Source organism: Etheostoma spectabile, chromosome 21 (genome assembly GCF_008692095.1).
Source record: "Etheostoma spectabile isolate EspeVRDwgs_2016 chromosome 21, UIUC_Espe_1.0, whole genome shotgun sequence".
NCBI lineage: Eukaryota > Metazoa > Chordata > Actinopteri > Perciformes > Percidae > Etheostoma > Etheostoma spectabile.
Genome location: NC_045753.1, coordinates 18,605,732 through 18,615,867, shown reverse-complemented (window position 1 = coordinate 18,615,867; position 10,136 = coordinate 18,605,732).

Genomic DNA, 10,136 nt, shown 5'->3' with positions numbered 1-10,136 from the left:
TCAATAGTCCAAAGAGACGAATAGTGACTGTCCCATCTCTCCTTCCAGACTCTACGGGTGTAGGTGTGCGCTGACTCCTTTATCAGCTAAAAGAAAGAAAGAAAGAAGGAAAGAAAGCGAGAAAGGAAACACTGTGGTGGGTAGAAATAGGTATAGTGGGAAAACAAGAGAGAGAGAGAGAGAGAGCGTAGATGCGTGTTGGCTAAGCTCTGCAGCAGATGCAGATATGAGGCAGAGGGAGGAGGCGGCAGCAACAGCAGCGCACATCCCCGCACACACACACACGGCGTGGAGAGGAGAGGCACTGCCATAGACACACCCCAGGGAGCGGTGAGATGGAGGGAGGGGGGAGGAGGGAGGCGCCACAAGGATGTCTTCCACTAGTGACACACATGAGCAAACAAACCAAACACCTGGCTCATAATTTATGGGCGAGTTAGAGCACTGCTTCAACTTGATACTTCCGTGGGCAGTAGATGAATCTTTTTATTTTACAGATCACAAGGGACAGTAGTGCTTTGGGCGCACAGCCAACCAGGTTTTAGGGGCAGTACGACATAGGCTACTGATGTCAGAATATGAGTGAAAAACACGTTCACAAGGCTCGTTTAATTAGCCAGATTTGGCATTTGGTTTGTATTTATAAAAAGGCCTGTGCCATAGCAACCGTGGATAGGGCATTGCAATGCAATTAACAGCAAAGTACTAGCACATACGAAATAAGTGGAGTCAGGTTAAAACCACATTGGAGAATGTATAAGCTTACTCATCACATTGTCCAAAAGGACATTCAGTTCAATACTATGGGTGTCCAATATTTTCTATATTCATGCAATCTGGCTAGAAAACAGCAAAAAAATGCAATAGGTGTAACGTGAAACATCCATTTCCTACTTGCAGTACATTTTTGCACACACATTGTCATCACAGGAGACAGATCATTGCAATTGCATTACAATGTGGTTTCCCAGTTTTCCTTGATTAAGTTCTAATCAGAAAATAAGCTATTTTTATACAAGTTGCAGTTGTTAAAGGGCTAATAAGACATTTACAGGTCTCTAGTGTCTCAAATTTTCAAAGTGCCACTGAATGGAGCTTCTTTTGTTGCGAGTAGAAGACCCAGAGGGTGATGAATACAGAGGTACTCTGTGATTTCTTATTCATTGTTGCTTCAGGGTTATGACATTATTTTAAGCCGCCATCTACTTTATTAGAACATGATTGATTGTGTTTAACAATCCAACTGGAGTAATTGACAAGTTCAAGAAAATAACCCTTGTAAATGTGGGTGTAGATATACATACTGTAATAATAATCCTTAAAAAACTAGTGTGTGAGGATGAAAGAAAGAGTGAGAAAGAAAGAGGGATGTGAGAGAGGTAGGAGATAGTAAAATGAGTAAAATGTCTCCTGCTTTTCCGCACAACTTATAGGCATATAAGCATATGCAATACAAAGTTCATGATCCAAAACCTTGCAATTACTTTAACAAAAGCCCAAAACTACATCATCCATTACTGTCTAAACTGCGTATGGCTCATGGCAAAGAATTAGATCCATTTCAAACTCCTCACATTCCCCCAAATGACTCTAAAATTATGCCATTTTGAATGCATTGTTTTCATAATAACAATTCGCACCACCCTGAGGTTGGTTTCTCAATTGATTTTCATAAATAATAGAAAAAGACTGACACAATTGCAGCACTGTGGCATCTCCATGCTTATTCATATTTCTGTATAGATCACATCTTTCATTTGCAGCTTGCTAATGCGTCTGATGAGTCTGACTGCATTGTTTGAGGTATTGTCCCGCTCTGAAGATACGTTTTTTACTTGACAGGCTGTCGACAGTCATTCCCTCCCAGGATTTCACTGTGCTCGTTTTACCCCTCACAAGCATTTGAAGATTCTCAAGTAATAAAACAATCTCAGGACTTCCAGCAGAGGAATTCATTCAAATCACTGAAATATTTGTTTCAATTGTGTAACACTTTGTTTTTTGAATAAGGGGTTAGGATGGAAAGATTCTATGAAATTTGCTCTAGAGTATAAAAGCTTCCCAAATAAATAGCTAAAGGCCAATTTTCACAGTCAGCATGGGGGAAACATCTTAGCATATTGTTTACAGTTTCTACAATGTTTCTTAATCTTATATAAAAAATGAACACATGTAGAACAGCATACATTAACTATGTATTACATAGTGGCATGCAGTGGATTTTTGCAAAACAAAATATATACCCTTTAACATTAACCATCAAATTACACTTATACAATATAACCTAAATTATTCCTAATTTAAACATGAAAGTGATTTTATCAGGGGTTTGCTGGTGGTTTTGGTCAGGCAGCTATTAATGATGTACTTTACAATCTTAAATTTACTTAATGAGTTTGTGTGGTTCAAGTCCCCTTTATACTCTGGTGTATGCCCTGTATACCTGAGTGGGGAGTGGGGAATTCACTTCTGCTTCCTGGAGGGAGCCATTAAGGTCACTACCCTTGATGAATGTCCATTTGTGTCAGTTGAAGTTCATCTCATTGCTACCTCACATATCCTGATCCTGGAGGGTTGTCACCAGAAGGACGTATCATTTCATCTGGTCCATTCCCCTGGGTCCGTCCTGGTCTGGGGATATTTATGGCTTTATAGACTGTTGAGCAGCTGCGGGACTGTCCACTGTGTCAGTCACCCTCTATGTCCAGCAGGGCCACCCATGGTCCACTTTCCGCTCCAAGGCTGTAAGCTGGACCAGCGTGGCATGTAGAAGCACACGAGGTCTTCAGTAAGTAATCAGTAACTTCTCGCCTTCTGCAGCCTCCCTGTGACTACACCATCATCCTTTCTCCACCCTAAAGATAGCAGTTATTAAGAACATACCAAGCTGCTGGAATGTAAATTTTTTGCTCACCTACCTTACTTAGTGGGCATAAAGGAAAGCAAAATCCATCACTGTATTGACTATTAGCCCCTGCAATATATTAAAAATCAATGCCTTCTCCAACTCTTGGTGTTTGCATTAGAGCATCTCCAGGGAGCCACTTTTCATCAAGACTGGTCAACACAACTCCTCTGGACATGTAACCTTGTGCACATTGGGGGAGAGACACGTCGCTCCTGTTTTTACTGTGAATACTTGGTGCTTTTCTCCAGCATGGCAAATGCCAAGGTTTGTATGTGTTCATGGACATCATCCGGGTATATTCCCAGAACAAGCACAAGCATGTTGAGCATCAGTCCAGTGCTCAAAAGACTTTTGGAAAACTACTACTCCCCGAGCCAAAGTGGTTGAAATAATTTGCTGTCGTCTTCTTGTGATACATCCTCATGGCCTCCTGGATGTGTGTGAAGCCAGCAAAGGTGACTTTAGTCTTTGATTCCCCCAATCCAATTCTGTAAAATTGGATTAGCGCTTAATAGGGTTCACCAGTTTCTACCAGTGGTTCAGTTGGAAGCTTATTGCTGTTCCCATTAATGTACTTACTGAGATGCCGACCTGTCACTGGGAACTAGAAACATATCATGCCTTCACATAGCACAGATGCAGTTTTCCTCAGGCTGAGGGAATGATGGGTTGGTCCTACATTTCTTTGGACTTGCATTTCTGGTATTCTCTTGTCAGCCATGGTGGTGATTGTGGATAGCTTCTCCAAAGATAGACGTTTTGTTGTTGATGCAGCAGCCTTAATGATCGACTCTTGCATGGGGTTTGACAGGATGTCACCTTTGTGTTGGCCCTCAGTTCTTTACAAGTTTCCGGGTTTATGATTCTCTTGTACTTTAAGTGCAGCTGAATTTTTCTTAGTTCAATGAGCAGATGGAGGGGGTAATCAGGAGAAACCAATGCCTGGCAGAATCCAATCCATCTACCTGGAAATCTAAGCACTTGTGGGATCAATGCACTTGCAAAAACCCTGCAGGTCTGGTTCACACAGAAGTCTCCATTTGAATTTCTGATGGACTACCTGACAGAACAGAACCTCAATGTGTGGGTACTTTCTGCAGAGGAGAGCAAAGGATCTTGTTTGACAATATGTCTACTTCTGAAGATCCAGAGCTGCCTTGCTGAATGGCAGGTCCATACATTCTTGACAGACTAACAGTGAGGCATGCCAGAACTTTGTTTTAATGTACTTCTCTTTTATTGAAATAATAACATGCAACAGTAAGGTCTGACTCTCCTTCCTGGACACTTGGTTCTTCATTGAGAAGTACTTGTAATCTAAGAATATCAGGGGCAGGGGATGCTCCTGAATAAACTAACAGATGCAATCAGTACCAGAAATGACCATCGAAGCAAATACCACCTTAAATAGTGTTACATTTCACCAAGTACTTTGTGGACAAAGTTTAATTTGCTTTAAGCAGTGCCAGTGGTGTCTGACTGACACACATATTTTCCCTCTGGTCTTACCATACCTTTATGTGCTCACTGCTGAGGCCGTTCAGTACTACAAACTTGTATACTTGACTCAACTACTGTGACTAAATTATTAGATATGTGTAGAGTAAAAGAGACTATAAACTTCCTCAAACAAAACAAACATAAATGCCAGACTGCCATCACGTTTTCCACATGGTTTCCATCGCTGAAGATTTGACTGGTGGTCTTCTAACATCATCTCATTGTGCCCTCTTCTTCTACCAAGATGAAATGACACCCAATTGGAGAATTGAAGATTTTTCTTCGCAAATTTTCTGTTAATTCAGTTATGATCTGGTCTAAATTTTGATGAAAACTTGTCTATTGCCATCGCCATCAACTCATTTTACTATGAATGGAAGGCCAAGGGTGTTAATGCAGCAGCACCGAGAGAAATAAAACACGATCCAGAGTGCTGCCCATGGTGCTGATTCTGGAGCATCTAAATCTGCAGAGGTTGTCTGCTCAACATGCTTGCTAGCTATTGTAACTAGCAGACATTTCTCCTAACTCCAAAGTTGTAATACTCACAGAAAAAATGAATAGGATAACTAGAATTACCACCTCATGGATGTATGCCTCTGCCAACCAGTCAAGTTGAAGTTTAATCTATTGTCTGTTTAGACTCATATAGTATATGTAGTGAAGACTTTGAAGGAATTTAATAAAAAAGGTATTAAGTGTATTTTTGGCAAAACATGGATGCTTTACACACATCTTCAACCTGGCAGCACAGAAGATCTATACAATCGCCGCAGTTTCAACATTAGTGTCACCAAATCACTATCTGATCAAATGTGAAATATGGGGACCTTTGTGCCGAATTTAAAGAAATTTGCTTATGGCATTCCTGAGATCGGGTACACAAGCATGGGACAGATGGATGGACAGATGGCTATCCCTGACGCGGAGGCATAGAAACATAACCTCTTAGGCAGACATAATTATACTCAAAGTAATTGAATAATAAACTACCACACTCTTAACAGAGAGAGTGTGTGGGGAAGCAAGCGCTGTAGTTCAGCAGATGTGCTTCAAGAGTCAAGACTGTCAGCAAAAGCATAACAGAAAAGTTAAGAAAACAGATAATAAAAAACAGCATTCATGCCATTTTAGAGTTCAGTGAGTAGCAAATTACTTCATCTATACCCCCAAAAGATGATTCACACCCTCAGTACTACATTTCTTAGTTATAATAGCCAAATTATAATACATTTTAATGATGCATGAATGTTTTCATATTGTGACTAAATACAACATCAACCCTGTCATGCCACCATAATAACAATAGGAATGCTTAAGGCATACAACTTCTTCATGAATGCATTTTTGAAAGTTAGTTGAGACCCAACTTATCATTGGGGTGCAGTAGGAGGACATTATAGATGGCATAGTAATTTAATCATCAGCCTCAACTAGAAACATCACAAGAATTAGCGTAGGTCAATTCCATATTGTTGACGCAGCCAAATCATAAGCTTACAAATGGGATCAGCTGTTCTCAGTTGTTGTTGCCAAAGCTCTGGACCTCCAACATGGCCGCCAGAGGACACATTGCTTCATTCATTTATGCGATGTCTTCTACACTCCTGAGCGGGGGGGAACCCCAGCTGGATACAGTGTCGCTCATGCACTACTACCTATGCTTTCCATTTGCCTGTGTCAACTGAGATATGTTTTCCACATATTGCAATTCAACTGTCTACAGAGCAGCTATTTGTCTCCTGCCAGAGTGGATGGATCTTTGTTCAAGCTGGGCATGTCCGTATTTCCAGGGTAGCAATGACTGAACCAACTGACTATGGGACTTAACAGTGGTTCTGCTTGGCTGACCAGGCAGCAATGTTAACACACTTTCACCAAGGTTAAAAAACAACACAGCTGTGCTGTGACTGAGTTGTTCCATTGTTAATGTAATTTCCACTGTAGCGTTTTCACATGTGCCCACAAACAAAAATATGTCATGTATATTGCATTAGAAAAGACTAAATACTAATGTGTCATTCAAATATTGTAATTACTTTTTGGTGAATTTCCTTCACATTCTTTTGCTATTTCTTAATGCCTGGGTTTGGCTGAAAAAAAGAGTCAATGTCAAACAAAAAATAATTTAAATATGGTGGAGTGAACAGCCTCCCATGCATTTTTAAAACCAGTTCAAGTACGGATACATGTTTTCTTCCCACATCTGTGATGTTCTTCAGTGTCCTTCACACATCATTCGTTTTCCTTAACACCTTAAACAGCCAATACCCTCCTTACTTAATTAGCCACCAGTTACCCACTAACAAACACTAAGCTGACCTCCAATGATTTACTGATGAGAGCTCCATATAATGTAATTTTGTGTCTTACAAAAGGGTGGTCCTATCTCTGGGAAGCCTGATCATTGGATGGTAAATCTCTGTTAAACTGGGAAACAACTACATTTCCTCTGCTGTTTCCCACTGCCTTCATCTTACCCCATGTTAATGTAAAGAGTGACTTCTAACACACTATTTCACTTAGATACCAAATGGGGCTTTAATTCAAATGTTTCAAATCCTGAGTCATAAAAACAAATACCAATGTTAAATTATGACCTCTGCAGACGTTTGTGTGAACTCTTTCACCTTTATGGAATAGGAATCAAACATTGATTTAATATGTTATGTGTATGTAGCAGATGACCACTAAAGAACCTTGTTTACTACTTAAAGTACAACATCATATCCTACGTCCCATTAATTCAACTACAGGGCCGCACCATACAAATATTTTCACAGTTTTCTCCCTTTTCCTGAGAGAATAATTTGGGAAACACTAACCCTTATGTTTTATTTAAACCCCTGCTTAATAATGCATGATATATTGCATATATGTGTGTGTGTGTGTGTGTGTGTTTGTGTGAGTGTGTGTGTGTGTGTGTATGCGTGCGTGTGTGTTTGTGCGTGTGTGTTTCATGGATTTTTATTTAATTGGCTGGAGATAGCCCCCTGACCAAGTCGCATCCTGGGCCTACAATGAGAAAAACACATGGCCTAAGGAATACAACAGAGGGTTGCTGCATATAACTAATCTAAAACAGTGTTTATTATGATCCTGTTTGCTCCAACTGTGGAAACATTGGACAACATGCCACCAGGGACTCAAAGACCTGACTGTTGACATATGAAGAAAATATTTTGTCATACCTGATTTGGCAATAAGAATGTAGTGCTGGTTACTCTGCAGGATCTGATGGCATTGTGAAGGGGAACTAGAACAAACTGTAAATTTTTTCAGGAAAAAAACTGCTAACATTGGTTAATCAGCACTAAACACATACAACACAGTCTGATGGTAATGTATTGGTTTTGAAGGAATTTGGACATAAACTAAATAGATCATTTAAAATCTTGATGTGATGATGGTGCTATGTAAACAGTTTATACAAGTCATCCTGTGGGAAATACAAATGTCAGTTCCAAATTTTATGGAAATTCATTCAATAGTTGCTAGTCGATATTAATATTAATATTAGTTGTTTTTACTTAAAACCACAAATGTGAACCTCATAGTGGGGTTAGGGATCACCAAAGTCATTAAGATGCATCTTCTAGGGACCATGAATGTGCGTATAAAAATGTGAGGTTCAATCCATGTGGTTGATGTTGAGATATTTCACAGGATGAGTGAAAACATTGACCTGCTTAAAAGTCAGGGAATTTCTAAAAGTGGCAAGGATCCATGCATGACTGTCTGTACAAACTTGAAAAAAAGTGGTGGACCGATCAACTGACCGACCCACAGACTTTCCATTCTAGAGTAGAATTACTGGACTACAAAATGCATTCTGTAAATTATTTGCAATGTACAAACAAGTTACAAATACGGTTTATCTGCCCAAGAAGGATTTTGTGAGATTAAAAAATGAATTTCCCACACTTGAAAGTGAAAGCTTGATAATTAGTAGTTAAGTAAGGTGATACATGAATGTTCATAGAAGATTCATTTTCATTTAAGTCGGATATCTTTTTCAAGCATTACACTGGCCTAACAACTGGCAAATGTGAAAATACATTTTTGGTGACAGAAAAATGGTTCCTTTATAATGTTTAAAAAGTCACATTGTAAGACTTGTGTTGTAAGCCGACAAGCTTTAATTTTTTAATTAAGATGTTTTATGTACTATGTATATTAACTTTCTAACACTTTAGACTTGTAAAGACTCCTCTATCTCAGTAACAGATGAACAAAGAATGTGTCTTTGTAATACTTCTATAGTATCTATATTTATCTCCACCCCGTGAAGCTCAAGCTATGTAATGTTGCCACGGAGTTTATTATTTTGCTGACGTTAAGTGACATTTCACACAAAACCTGTTCACAGTGTGTCTTAAGTGCATTATTGGTGGGTGGCAGCAGCGATGCGTATTTAGTAATAACCAGGAGAGATTCATGTTTTGATGTGGGAGCAAGGTCCTCTACAGGTACAATTGCTTTAACAAAAGTTAAGTACATGCAAACGCGACAGATAAGTCTGTATAAATACAGGTATATCACAAAACCATTGATAACGTGGCACTGAGTATGACAATAATGAAATCTTTTAATGGAATAATTTCAAGATGTATAGCCCATCTACGTATCTGAGTTTCTTAGCTCAACTAGTACAGGTTTTTCTTTCTAAACTTTGGTTGCTATTTTACAAAGTTTAACCTATGCCACAGTTTAGAGTTTCTTGCAACTACCTTTAACAACACTAAAAAGAAGAATGTGCATGGGAAATCAGTGTCACAAAATTAGTTAGATGTTGTAAAATCAATATACTGTATTAGCTGTGGTTCAATACCGTAAGGCAATATTTATGCAGTTGGCATATATATCCTGATTAAGTTTAAATTGTAGGAACTTTTTATGGAAAATCTATACCATATAATAATGTCTGTTAGTCTAGTGAATTAAATACCTTCTTTTGTCTGACCAACAATCCAAAACCCAAAGATACTCCGATATAGAATATATAGATACTCCGATATAGAATATAGATAGTCTTAAAAACATACAGAAAAATTAAAACAAACTGTCACAACATGTTACTTGCCACTTCAGGTGACTAAAATTACATTGCTTCTATTTGAACCCAGATCTAATATAAAACAAGTTATTGAAACAAAAAATGGATTAGTCCAACTGATTTGATGCTCACCATTAGTCGATTAGGCACATCTCAATATCATATCTACAGTGACTGTATCACTTTAACAGTACAAAGCCTAAGTAGATTTTGTTGCATTGATTCTAAAATGTGATTGTGCGTGCTGTTATTCTCTTTCATGTCTTGACAAGCATCAGTTTGACATAAATGCACATATTCAAAGAGAAACGGGTGAGATCGGAGTCATTCTTTCCCTGCAGTTATAGTTTATCTGAAGTTGTTTGTATGATCAACACTGCTTGCTGACAAACCAGTAAAATATCAAGCAGATTCATTTTGAATAAAAACCATGGACATGATTTGGTATGTTAGGTATGAAGCTAATTTTTTTTGTGTTGACCTCAATAAATAAAAGGCACAATATTGACATTATAAAGTGTTTTCTTCCCGTCAAAATTGAAAAGCAACCCTTTTTTTGAAGCTTTTAATCAACGTTTTAAAGTTTTTCTAACATTTTTGTCCCTTTTTTCAACACTTTCAATGCTTTTTTCCAATGTTTTCAACACTACGTAACACTAACTTATTAACTTT